Source organism: Protopterus annectens, chromosome 3.part0 (genome assembly GCF_019279795.1).
Source record: "Protopterus annectens isolate FY-2018-M chromosome 3.part0, PAN1.0, whole genome shotgun sequence".
In the NCBI taxonomy this organism is placed as follows: Eukaryota; Metazoa; Chordata; order Ceratodontiformes; family Protopteridae; genus Protopterus; species Protopterus annectens.
In genome coordinates, this window is record NC_056731.1 from 29,229,195 (window position 1) to 29,243,156 (window position 13,962).

The window sequence follows — 13,962 nt, forward strand, 5'->3', positions numbered from 1 at the left end:
TTGCAAAGGCATATTGGCAGCTGAATAGGCAAAGGTGATACAATCAGATAACCATTTAGACAGAGTTGTTTTAGCCACTGGTCTCACTTTCCTGCAGTCTGAAAATGAAACAAACACCTGGTCTAATTTCCTGAAATCTTTTGTTCTATCCAAATGGAATCTAAGCTGTCTATGAACATCTAGTTTGTGCAGCATATACTCTAAATTGTTAGAATGATTGGGGAAGAAAGCTGGCAAATCAATAACTTGGTTGAGATTGGTTTCAGTGCAAACTTTGGGCAAGAATGAGGGATTTGTTCTAAGTGATACTCTGTCAGTGTGAAATAACAAATAGGGAGGCTTGATGGATAAAGCCTGAAGCTCAGACACTCTGTGAACAGAAGTAATAGCTACCAGAAAGATGGTCTTTCAAGACAAAAATTTGAGGTCACAAGATGAAGCTGGCTCAAATGGCGGGAGAATTATATGTGAAAGCATAACATTTAGATTCCATGGAGAACAGGGAGATTTCACAGGTGGCCTAATATGAAAGGTCCCTTTGAGAAAAGCTTTAGATAACTTGTGAGACATGATATTCAAACCTTCAAATCCCAGATTAAAATTAGAAATAGCAGCCAATTGAAACCGAACTGTTGCTGCTGCAGCTCCTTTGTTGAAAATCATGGTCAAGAATTCTAAGATGGAAGCCATAGGGGCTTGGTAAGGACCAATATTATTTTTTTGAGGCCCATATAGAAAATTTCTTCCATTTGCTCAGATATAGCTTTCTGGTAGAAGATTTGTGAGAGAACAAAAGGATCTGTTTTGTCTCATTGGAAAGGTTATGGAAACCTGGCTATCATGGGAACTGGAGCAGCCAAGCTGTCAGCTTCAGGGACTGCAGAGAAAGATGAAGGTCCCCCGACGGGTGTGTCAGAAGGTCTAGAACTGGGTCCAGGATCCAAGGATCCTCCAAAAGATGAAGTCGAAGGAAGGGGAACCAAATCTGACAAGGCCAATGAGGGGCTACAAGAATGATGGTCCTTCCCAGGGATTTTGTTTCTGTAGAACCTTGGATATCAACGGGATTGGTGGAAAAGCACTGTGGTGACCCAGAGGCCAATCGTGCACGAGTGCGTCCCTTGGAGCTTCTCCCGGAGGGGGAATGAGGGCAAAGTAGCTTCCGCATTTCGTGTTTATGTGACTGGCAAAAAGGTCACAGCAAGGCTGGTCCACCTGCGGAATATCCTGTCTGCAATTTCTTTCTTGAGGGACCACTTGTAGGGCAACAAGATTGCCCTGCTCAGTTTGTGATCTCCCTGGGATGTGTGTTGCCAACAGAAAGTGCTAGGTGGGAACATCCCACTGCCAAACTCTGACAGCCTCTCAGCAAATGGGGTAAGACCTGGTTACTCCTTGTTTGTTCAAGTACCAGACCACCGACATGTCTGTCTGAATTGCAATTGTACCCAGAAGGAGAGAGTCCTGAAAATACTGCAACACCAAAAGTACTGCTCTCATCTCGAGGACATTGATATGCAGATGTGCCTCTTGATTGATCCATGTGCCTTGGGCAGTCCTTCCCTGAAAATGCCCCCCCCCACCACCCTATCAGGGAAGCGTCCATGGTCACTGTGGCCACTGGAGGGGGTAGCACAAATAGACATCCTATCATGACATGAAGTGAGGTCAACCACCACTGAAGGTCCTTCTTGCAGGATTTTGTGATCATTATGGTGTGATTCATGGGGAGCACTTGGTAACACCACTGAGTGAATAATAGCCATTGAAGTATTCGCATGTGCATCCGCGCTAGTGGTATGGCTAGAATTGCTGCTGCCATCATGCCTAATACTTTCAAAACTTCCGATGCTGTTGCTTTGTCTTTTGATATCAGGATGCTGACATGTTGACAAATGAGAAAGACTCTTTCTATTGGAAGTCTCAGAGTGGTGTGTCCAACTCTGCCCCGATAAAAATGATATGCTGCAATGGCAACAAGGCAGATTTTTCTGAGTTGATTGTAATACCCAGATGATTGCAGAGTGACAGAGTGGACTCCCTGGCCTGAATGAGTTGATGCCTGGTGGTGGCGGTAAGGAGCCAATCATCTAGGTACGGAAACGCCTGGAATCCTAGACGCCTCATGTGAGCCGTGACCACTGCCATGCATTTGGTGAACACTCTAGGGGCTGTAGTGAGACCAAAGGGCAGGGTACGAAACTGATAATGATAGGCTCCCAGATGGATGTGCAGGTGATCCCTGGATGGCCTGGCCATTTTTATGTGGTAGTACGCATCCTTGAGATCTATCGAGCACATCCAATTGTCTTTCCTTAAGAAGGGAAGTATAGACTGAACGATGACCATCTGAAACTTCTCTTTCTTTACGTACTGGTTCAGTCTGCTGAGATCCAATATGGATCTCCAGTCCCCCATCTTCTTTGGAACCAAAAAGAATCTTGAATAAGTTCCGGATCCAGTTTGGTCTGCTGGGACAGGTTGGATGACTCTTTTTGTTAGCAACATTTGGACCTCTATAGTTGCTTGTTCCCTGTAACTGGGTGGACCATCTGGGATTTTTCTTGATGGTGGAGGGGGTGTGGCGAAAGGGATGAAGTATCCTCCAAAAATGATACTTTCTACCCAGTTATCATTTAACCCATTTTACTAGGTTGCAAAGAGATCTTCTTAAGGAGTTGGGAGATACTCTTCAGGGTACAGTAGCTGCAGGTGCCTCCAACAAAGTTACTGCTCAGTGATAAGCAATCCCTGACTGCCTCCAGAGCAGGACAGTCGGGCCTCCTTTCAGGAGCGCTGGTAGGGCTTCCCAGAGAAGTGATCTCTGTCGCCCTGGTGTTGTGGACCCTCTCTGCCCCGAGGACGGTGTCTTCCATTATTGCCCCTTCCTCTGCCTCTGGAGGGGGGTTCACCACATGTGTCCACATGTGTCCTGAGAGGCTCCTTGGGATTTTCGGAACCACATCTTTTCTTCCCTTTGACTGTTAAGGTAGGGTCTGGTAGGGGTGGAAAAACAGACCCTGATGGCAGACAGAGTCTTTCTGTCCTGTTCACACCTGGTTAAGGTTTTCTTTACTTTAGGCCCAAAAAGGGATGAGCCATCAAAGGGAGCGTTCACGAAGGATGACTTGAAGGGCTCCGCGAAGGAATACAAGTGCATCCAGTAATGTCTCCTAAGAGCGATTCCTGTACCCGCTGCCCTACTTGTTCCATCAGCTGCATAGGATATGAGACGCATGGATGAGTTGACAATAGACTTTAGGGTAACAAGCTGAGCAGTAACTTTGTCGGAGGCACCTGCAGCTACTGTACCCTGAACAGTATCTCCCAACTCCTTAAGGAGATCTCTTTGCAACCTAGTAAAATGGGTTTAATAGTTCAGCGAATGGAGAGCAAAGGTTGCTGAACTGAACATGCACTTCCCATATCTATCCATAATCCTGGAGTCTCTGTTAGGAGGATGGACAGACGAGGAAGTCTCAGACATTTCCTTCTTGGTGGCCACCGCCACCACCATGGCATCAACTGGATCACCTTTAGTTAAGAATGTTTTGTCAAGTGGGGCAGAAATAAATTTATTAGGCCTCCTAGGGACAGGCGCTATAGTATCCGGAGACTCCCACGCCCTTCGTGAGACCAGCTGCATCAGCTCATCGAAGGGCGGAGACATCCAAGAGGTGGAGGGCTGAGACCTGAAAGCCTTCAGCAGAACTGACTCATCTTCAGTAGGGCTTTTGGACTGCCAATCACCCCTCTGCCTAAGGATCTCAAGTATCTCAGTGAAGGAGGTATCCTCAGAGGGGGACTATGGGGACCCTTATGACTCATCTAAGTCAGTATCCGATGTGAGAGACTTCTGTGGGGAGTCTAGGTGCTTCCTCTTGCACAATCTCTTCCTGGGAAGCTCATCAGTGGGGGCCTCTGGTGAGCTCTCAGAAGAGCAGGGGCCACCCCCATTGGGGCTTCCTGAGGCTCTGGGTCAATACGCTTGGCCAGGACGTGTGAAGCAGAAGCAGATACAGGCGCTTTTGGGGAGGAGGAGGGCAGACACTAGGTCGAGGATGTCCAAGGAGACATGACTCTGCTCATGGCATCGACAGCACCTCTGCTCTGATGCGAGGGAGTGATGGATCTGAGGAACTGTCGACACCCCCAGCACTGGGACAGTGGGCTCCGAGCCTGAGGTAGGAGCACAGCTCATCCAATCCAAGGCCCCGAGAGGCAAAGTCGGAATCGACAAGTTGGTCTGACTGTCCTCCCCAGACTCGACCAGAGAGTGTCGGCTCCTAGAGTCCTCAATAGGTACCAAGGACGTCAGAGTACATGGAGCTGAAGATACTTGAACAGGCGTCGGCTCCGAGGGTTCCACTAACATCAGGTCTGCCTCCTCTGGCTCTGAAGGACCAGCATGGCTCGGAGGAGGAATAGAAATTGTCGGTGCAATGGTCTTCAGCTCTGAAGCCATTTGGGTCAAAGACGATAACATTTTGGCTAATGCCAGTGCCGACAACAGCTTCTGTACCACACAATCCATGTCCAGATCCGATAGGCTGATGGATGATTGAGAAGATCATCCTGAAGGTGGTACTGACTGGAGAATAGGACTCTTCGGACTTTCGGAGACCAGTTCCAAGACTGGGGACTGGCTCCAAAAAGAAAAGACTGTCGGCTCTGAGGCCAGTGGAGCCGAAGTCGATGACTTCTTTGATTGTTTTTGAGTCCGAAGTCTTGGAAGACTTTGAAGACCGACTGGAACCATCCTGGTGCCTCAAAGCTTCCTGAAATGAAGGCTTCAACAAGCCTCTATCGATCAGTTTCCTCTTACATTCCTGCAGGACCCTACAGGAGAAGGAATGACAAATGGCACAACTGTCTTGCAAATGCAGAGCCCCTAGACAGTAAACACAGTTAACGTGGCTGTCTGTAACTGACATTTTCTGGCCACACTTTGGGCACTTTTTGAACCAAGACTTAGGGTGCTTATCTTGATCAGCCATAGTAAAGATAGAAAATATTTACTGTTACCACCCAAAAAACTACAACAGTAAATTTTCACACAGTAGAAAAAATACCAGGAAAGCCTTAATAAAAGCTGGCTAAAACACACACACACACCCAATATATGATACCACACAAGCAGACTATGCAAAAACAGATAGCTGCTGAAAAACAACAACCTTATTTAAATCACAAATTTTAACAGTAGTAAAATGACTAAGTTTTATCTAAAAAAGAAGGCTAGACAGACCACACAGAAGTCTAATTACCACAACTATCTAAGAAAAGTGACAAAGATCACTAAATAACACAGCAAGCAGTAACCTACCTATATAAAGTATGGTTTACTATACAAAGTCTTATATAAACAACTAAAGGCTAGACACCACACCTAGAAAGTACTACTAACTAGGCCTAAAAGAGGCCAACTATAATTTTTTAAGAAAACAGTAAATGGAACAATGCTAACTAACTAACTATACTAACTATCAAAAAACTTTATAGGAAATTTTAATGAAAAAATTTTCTTATCTGGCCTGAGATAATTCAGAACCTCCGATCTGTTGCAGCGGCAAACTAGATCTGGGGTAATTCACAGGTGCATCATGGGATATGGAATTGACCTCGAGCTATTTGAAGACCTCAAGCTTTGCAATTGGCCGTGTCAGAGCCGAGGGATTGGCTCTGAACCCATCAGTAAAGAATGAACGGTGAGATTGAACAACTTCACATCTGAAATATGCTAATGCTAACTAATTCAGTTACACATTTTGGAAAAACATGGACTAATTCAGTTACACATTTTGGAACAATCAGGTCATTCCACATAGGCTCCTGCATCTTCTAACATACATGCTCTTAAAAATATGTAACTACTATCTTCTTTACAAGCCTTGAAAATTCCACGGTAGTTTTTCAGACAAAATACAATACACAGTTTCATTTCATTATCAAACTTTGTACAGCATGTATGGCTTTAAAGTATCCTGCTGTGGTGACTGTTCACAGAAGGTCAAACAAGCACAAATTTACAACAGAAGTATGTGGTTTTAGACAGTGAAGGTTCTTCATACAGTCAAGCTATCAGTGACATGACCTGCTGTACCACTCACCAAACCTAAATCAGGTGATACTCAGCGGCAAGTATTTGCCACGCAAAAATGTCCACAACGAGTATAAATCTGTGGCTTTTCATAGCATTCTAAAGCTTTAAACTTGTCAATGACCCAGCAGTTCTCAGCTGCATCATTTAGCCCTTGCTATACAAATACTGCATTTGTGTGAGGTACCTGTCATAATACTAGATTCTAAAATAGTATAGATGTTTGCCACTGGGTAGATAAATTGCTTATACTTGGATATTACCTGCAAAGTCCCAACATCCAAGATTCAAAACCATCAATCCCCAGTGGTGTTTTCCTTTCATTCTGAGATCTTTCAAATACTACTACATGCAAAAACTGGTTATTTTTCTGCAATGAAACATTCAAAGACCAAGAACTATAAAATAAAAAAACTAATTCAATGAATATAATTAATAAAATCATAAAAATAAATTATGAATCAAATAATACTAGAAATAAGAAATAAATGTAATTTTAATAAGATAATATTAATGAAAATGAAGGTAGTATTTCAACTACAGCAATTCATTCTAAATTCAATAACTGTACACATATAGAAATTGTTTGTAACACAGGGATGCTAGAGCAGAAACCATCCATGGCAAGAATCAATATTATTCACAGATCTGTTGCTATGATTAGTAGTCCACATCATTGTACGCTTCCTCTCCATGACAGATACCTGCTAACTACAGTAACTAATCATCTCCAAAAATGAAGGCTGCCACTAATAAAACATGCTATACAGCACATGAGAGGTTAACCCTTCCCCTCCATCCTGCAATAAAAATTAAACTTATAATTGTATGTGAGTCTGTGTGTGTGTGTGTGTGTGTGTGTGTGTGTGTGTGTGTGTGTGTGTGTGTGTGTGCACGCGCACTCCCCAAGTGGCAGTTTCACAGATATCCTAAGCTACAACTTTCTTAAAGAAGACTGCTGTACCACCATTACAAACTGATGCTAACCACTGCATTCAGAGCTTTGGTCTACATATTTATTCTACTGACAGCCAGACCAATATGAACTTTGCTCTGCTGTAAAGTTGGTAAGTCTTTGTATCCCCTTGTTTTTTGGCACACTACATTACTGTAGTATTGTTTGTGTTGATACAATCACAGCCAGGTACAAAAATGTACTGAAAGCTTTTGGAATCTCTACTGTTATCTATTTTAACACGTACGCGATGACCAGTGACTCTGCACTGATAGATTTTTAAGGCAGACTTCAAATGTATAATCTGATGAATCTGTTGTTAAACACTGATGTAGAATCAGAAGAAGCAGATGTAGCTCCACTGACAAATTATGCAGATTCATTCAGCAAAGAAACTGCTTCTTCATCAAATGTAATATAAGTATTTTTTATCCCACAACTGCTGCCCCTACACTTGCTCCCTGTAGCCCCTGCTACTGCAGCTCCCCAAGACCGGCAGGGTTCCTAGTTTGACTCACAGTGGGAGGATCATGCTATCCGGCAGACACCTGCAAATGGAGTCTGCAGGCAGGTTTATCAGGGGACAGCACTACAGAGTGGGATGGGACATGTGGGGTGCCAACATACTGCAGCTAGTGATTGATTTTGATCCTGGAATAAAGCACACCCCATGCTAACACAACACATACATATAAGCTAGGCAGGCCATGAGCTGTAGCAGCAGCCATACCTCCTCAACTTCTCCCGCCTATTACCAGGATGAGCAGATCCACTCAGCAGGTTCCTTTCCCAGGATGAGCATGCCCATCTGTGATACAAATGTGACATGTCTGGTGAGAGATATGCTTGAAGGATAGCTTCATTGAATCCAGTCATGAAAACAGTCAAGTTATGAATTAGTTAGAACAGCTATGTGTGCAATCTTACATGTCTATGCAGTAACAGATGTCAGGAAGGTTATGGGAACAGAATATTGTATTAAGTTTGGAATGTGCTGTGCATGGTGTCTGTTTATCCATGGTAGCAGATGTTAGGGTGCTAATGTGTGCAATTTCACATGTCTATACAGTAACAGATGTGTTATGGGAACAGAATGTTGTATTAAGTTTGGAATGTGCATTAAGTTTGGAATGTGCATGGTGTATGGTTGTCTGGCCAACACGCAGTCACTATGCCACATCAGTTTAAGGGATGCATGCCTAATGTCATGTACAGTTGTTTACACTACTGTCCTGCCTGTATAAAAGAAGGGGTTTTCCAGACAGTAGACTGAAATCTCACCTACAGATGGACGCACCGCGTAGGACTTATGCTTACAGATGAACTAATCTTCGATCTGACTGTTCTGGAATTTCCCAGTCATTGAAAGACTCAAATTAAGTTTCATAGTTTAACTGGTGATGTTCTTTCTTTTTCTTTTATTGTATTGTATTGTCTAATAGCATGAATTTTGATATCTGACTAAGTAAAGCATTGAAAGTAACTGAAGTGTTGAACCTCTTCTTTACCCTTGGTAAACTTTAAGTTAGAACATTTGCGAAATAGAAGGAAAATAAAATAAAACATTTGGCGTAATTGACAGGATTCCGAAAGGTTCAAAAAGAGGTTACCAAGGGAAAAGAATAGTGATAAGGAAAAACGTATCCCGGAATGGGATGATGTTCATGTATATAGTAAATTAGCTTCAGAATGGTCTGAAAATACTGGGATGCATTATTAGCCTCTGGTGAACCAGACGATGTTATACAATCTCTTAAAACTGTAGAAATATGTAAAGGAAAGGCATTAACTGCGGTATGCAGACTCGGCTGAATCTTGCTGTCTGCATACATAAAAATGCATGATCAGTTTCATATGCTGAAATTGAAAACAGAAAACCTGCAAAAACACATAGATGAATTGCAAACTAAAATAGTTATGTTACAATGCAAAATAAGTTGTTAATGGATAAAACGGATGCCTACCAGAACATAGCTGAAAGAGCTGCAGTTCGGGTAGCCCGTTATAAATATAAGAGGTGAAAACAAAAAATAAATGAGAATAAAATCCACAGGCAAGTAGTGCTGACTGGGGTAAGCTGGGATCCGGACAAATGGGATGGGGACATTTGGTATTCCCCGGATGAAGAGGACAGTGACTCAGCTGGTAGTTCAAAACAAGATGAAATGGTCGTAAAAGATGTAAAACCATCTATTAGGCAGAAAATGATAGAGCCTGTCCCATTACCACAATGGAATGCGGCCGGTAATGCAATGAGAGACCAACAAGGTAATGTAATATTAGTGCAGAGGGGAGCGACAGTCCTGGATAAGGTACACGAAGATTACACTACTCAAGAGATTGCAGATGTCACAGCAAAGTTTAAACAGCTCCCTGGTGAATCATTATCGACATGGGTGGTACGATTGCATGATATAGGGGTAGGAACTGTAATGGTGGTTCGGGATGATGCAAAGAAATTCTCTACTCTCTGTCCTGATCCCACTATACAAGAAAAATTTTGAAGTTTTTCTAATGAAGAAAATTTTACAATTTTACAGTTGGTGGTGCAGGGGTGTAGCAAAAAATACCCAACAGCATCTGATTGGCCTGTCAATGATAAACCTTGGTATGCTTTAAAAGATGCCGTGCAGAGACTAAAAGAAGAAAAAATGAAAATGGCAATTTTTATAGGACAGGCTCATATTATGATGAATGAAGCTATGACAATGGTCATGAGTAATTATATCATACACACAGCCCCGCCTGCTTATAATCAAGTCATTATGATGCTACTGATAAATCAGACAGGGAATGCCTTGTCTACAGTGGCAGAAGCAATTAGACAATTAACTGATCTGGGTGACTCGGGACCCCGATCAAGCTCAGGGACACATAGTACACAAAATAATGAAGGGAAATCAAACAGAGTAACTAGGAAGGAGATGTAGAAGTAAATAAACACGTAGGTTCCAAACACAGCAATCTTTTAATGAAAAATGACAAGGTATGCGCTTTCACGGATCTTACTCCGCTTCTTCAGACCAACAAAAAGTATGCAACAAGCAAAGTATTTAAATATATAATAGCCAATGAAAATTAGGTTGTAATTAGCTACTTTTGGTCTGCATTAATGCATGGATCCAAGATGCATTATGCCAATGCTCATCTAAAAAAATATCTAAAGAATAACATATAAAATCAAGTTAAAAAATCAAATTAAAAAATAACCATACGACATAGTGATACTATATAAAACCTATAAAAAATATATATGTATATAAAACCTACATATATAAAAATTATGATATACAAAAAATACATGAAAAGTCATTAAATATCTTGACTAAAAAGAACTTAGCGATGTTTCAGAGCTCTAGCTTTAAGGAAAGGTTTAAGACAGACCCAACTATTTAATCCTGGGGGCTTGTCAGCTTGAAGCTGTAAAATCCATTTCTGTTCTAATGCTTCTGTCTTATTTTTGAGGTCACCACCTCTAATACTAACATGCAAGAGTTCTAAAGCAAAGAACTTAAACTTATGGTTAGGGCCTTCATTAGCCACACGCATTGCCAAAGCATTAATCTTTTTGGCATTTCTGATATCTCTAAGATGTTCCAAAATCCTGTCTTTGAAGGGTCTATTAGTCTTGCCTATGTAGTATGAAAAACAAACTGTGCAGAAGCAAAAGTATACCAGGTTCTTGGTATGACAATCTGCATAGAAATTGGTATCAATCTTGAACCCAAGTTGTGGATGTGAAAAATGACCCCCACCATGTATACACACACATGCCATACACCTTCTGCAGGCATATGTACCCTTTCTGTCAGACAGGAGATGTTTTTAGCTTTACTTAAAGATGGAGTAAAAAAGGAAGATATAGATGGATCAGATACACTAACTTTATGGTATATGTATAAGGACAGGGGTTTGAAAAAAAGAACGCGAAAGGTAGAAGCAAAGGAAAAGACAGAGGTAGTAACTCTGAAGGTAAGATAGCACAACAAGCTGAAAAGGGTTCCAAACTGTATGGAGGGGTATACAATCAGAAACGGCAGCAGTATGTTGATCTGTTTGCAGGCATTGCAGAAAAGAAAAATGCATAGGAAACTGGTCAAACTTTGGTATCTACCTGGAAGTTGGACCATAGACCATATGTGAATTTAGAGATACTATGGAAAAAAAGAAACATGCAAAGGGTCCCAGCTTTGGTAGATACCGGAGCAGAGGCCACATTAATTTATGGGAATCCTATTCATTTCAAGGGACCGCGAGTGTTAGTAACTGGTCTGGGTGGAAAACAGACTGAGGCAGTCCAAACAAAACTGACTATGAAGATTGGACCGTTACCAATAGAGACATACACTGTACTAATGTTACTGATACCTGAGTGCATTATTGGAATAGATGTACTGAAAGGTATGACTTTACATCTGGATCATACCAATTTGGTTTACAAGCACGTTCTCTGAATATTTCAGCTGTAACAGTGGGAAAGGTAAAAATGCCACCTGTAATTTTACCCCCAGTGAAACAAAAAGTATATATGAAACAATACCGTATACCGGGGGGACAGGAAGAAATAGGAAATACAATTAAGGATTTATTAGAAGCAGGGGTACTATGAACTACTAGTACTGCTTTTAATAATCCAATTTGGCCGGTAAAGAAACCTGGTGTTTCATGAAGAATGACAGTAGATTATAAAGAGTTAAACAGTCAGACTGCCTCTCTTACTGCAACAGTACCAGATATGGTTACATTAATAGAGAAAATTCAAAAGACAGAAGGGGGATGGTATGCTGTAACTGATTTAGCAAATGCTTTCTTTACCATTCCTATTGCAGAAGAAAACCAGGATCAGTTTGCCTTTACATGGCAAGGTAGGCAGTATACCTTTACACGCCTACCACAAGGGTATCTGCACAGCCCTACAATTTGTCATAGAATAGTAGCAGAATGTCTAGATGAAATACATTTGCCTACAGATATTAGTTTGACACATTACATTGATGACATTCTGATACAAGAATCAGATGAATGCAGATTTGACAAATTAAGAAAAAGGGAATGCTTGGTTTACAGATGGCTCAGCAAAATTTGTTGGAAAGCAGTAGCATGTAATCCCTCATCGGGGAGAATACTTATTCAAACAGGAGAAGGGAAGAGTACTACAAACGGACACTTCTCAGTGTCATGTATTCACAGATTCTTGGTCTGTGGTGAATGGCTTAGCCATGTGGATGCTAACGTGGTAGAAAAATCAGTGGAAAATTCATACTATAGAAGTATGGGGGAAAGAGACATGGGAGCGGATTTGGCAAAAAATATATGAATCACATATACAGATGACTGTTTATTATGTAGATGTGCATTGTGTTACTGATACTTTAGAGCGATTATTTAACACAAAAGCAGATGGAGAAAGCAAGATAGCCACTACAATGGCAGTTGATACTTATGACAATCAAATCGGAATAGCCAAATGGGCTCATCAAAAATGTGGGCACTTGGGGGAAAAAGCTACATATTGAAGGGCACTGTTGAGGGGAATGTCATTGAAAACAGACACAGTAAAATCTCTTATTGCACAATGTCCAATATACCAGCATAATATTGCTTGGCCTATCCCACAAGTTATAAGGGGACATTTAGCACGCAGTAAGCTACCAGGACAAGTTTGGCAGATAGATTATATCGATCCCTTACCAAAAAATAAAGGATGTCAATATGCATGTACCATAGTAGATACCTTTTCAGGTTATTTGTTAGCCATACCTTATGGAAGGGCAACACAACAGACTGCCATGAAAACATTAGATTTGTTAACACTGTATTATGGAACACCCATACAGATACAAAGTGATAACGGATCACATTTTAAGGGTAGATTAATTCAAGAATATTGCAGTGACCACAATATTGAATGGATTTATCATATCCCTTATTACACTGAGGCAGCATGGTTAATTGAACGTATGAATGGGCTACTGAAAACTCAATTAAGAAAGATGGAGAATGGTACATTAAGAAAATGGAAACAGAATTTAATTGATGCATTGCGTATCTTAAATACTAGACCTTTAACTGACCATGAAACACCCTTAATGAGGATATCGACTCATGCATTTAACAGGTATTTGAACCTTTTGAACAAGCTACAATAGAAAATAATGATAAGCAATCAGACTTAATAGCTGGAGCCCGTATATGGGTTACATCTGAAAATAGTCCGCCAGAACCAGCTGAAATTGTAGCTGTTGGTAAAGATAATGTAATTCTTATACTGCAAACAGGTCAGGAAAAATGGGAGCATGTCCCAGCAGAACTTCCCTGTATCTGAAGAAATGATGCTATTTCGACGGAGGCAAGTTTTGTTGCGACCACTTATATTATTACTTTTATGTTTTCCATTGAATATGTCATGGACACCTGCTTCACCAGCTGTACACATAACCAAAATTGAATGGGGATGAAGAAAAAGTAATGCAAACCGAACACAAGGTAATTTTACGTGTGAAGCCAATGAAAGTTGTATACTGTAAATAGCTCCATCCGGTGCCATGATATGGGGAGTGAGAAGAGGACATGTCTATTTACAGTTGACCGGAAATAATACTGACATAACCATGACAACTGTAACAGATATAAAATGTTGTGCATGTGGCTCTGATACTACAATTAAAGAAAAATGGAAATTCTGTAAAAATGAAAGCACAACAAATCTTTTCAATACCACAATTTCTATACACAATATACAGGTACTATTTTGTATGAATGCAACAGTAATATATGGAAGAAACACTTGGGCATCACAATTAAATGTATTACAAGTGCATTACATGATGCATACTGACCAGATTAGCAAAACCATCTACGTATGTCAAAGTAGCACAACAATATCAAAAATATGTTGCAAATTTTA

At 41.1% G+C, this 13,962-nt stretch overlaps 1 protein-coding gene across 1 annotated transcript in view; it reads right to left on the reverse strand.

Moving 5' to 3' along the window:
* The window catches only part of ARMC3 (armadillo repeat containing 3), a 926,167-nt gene that overhangs the window by 213,440 nt on the left and 698,765 nt on the right, over window positions 1–13,962 (reverse strand). The window lies entirely within an intron of this gene.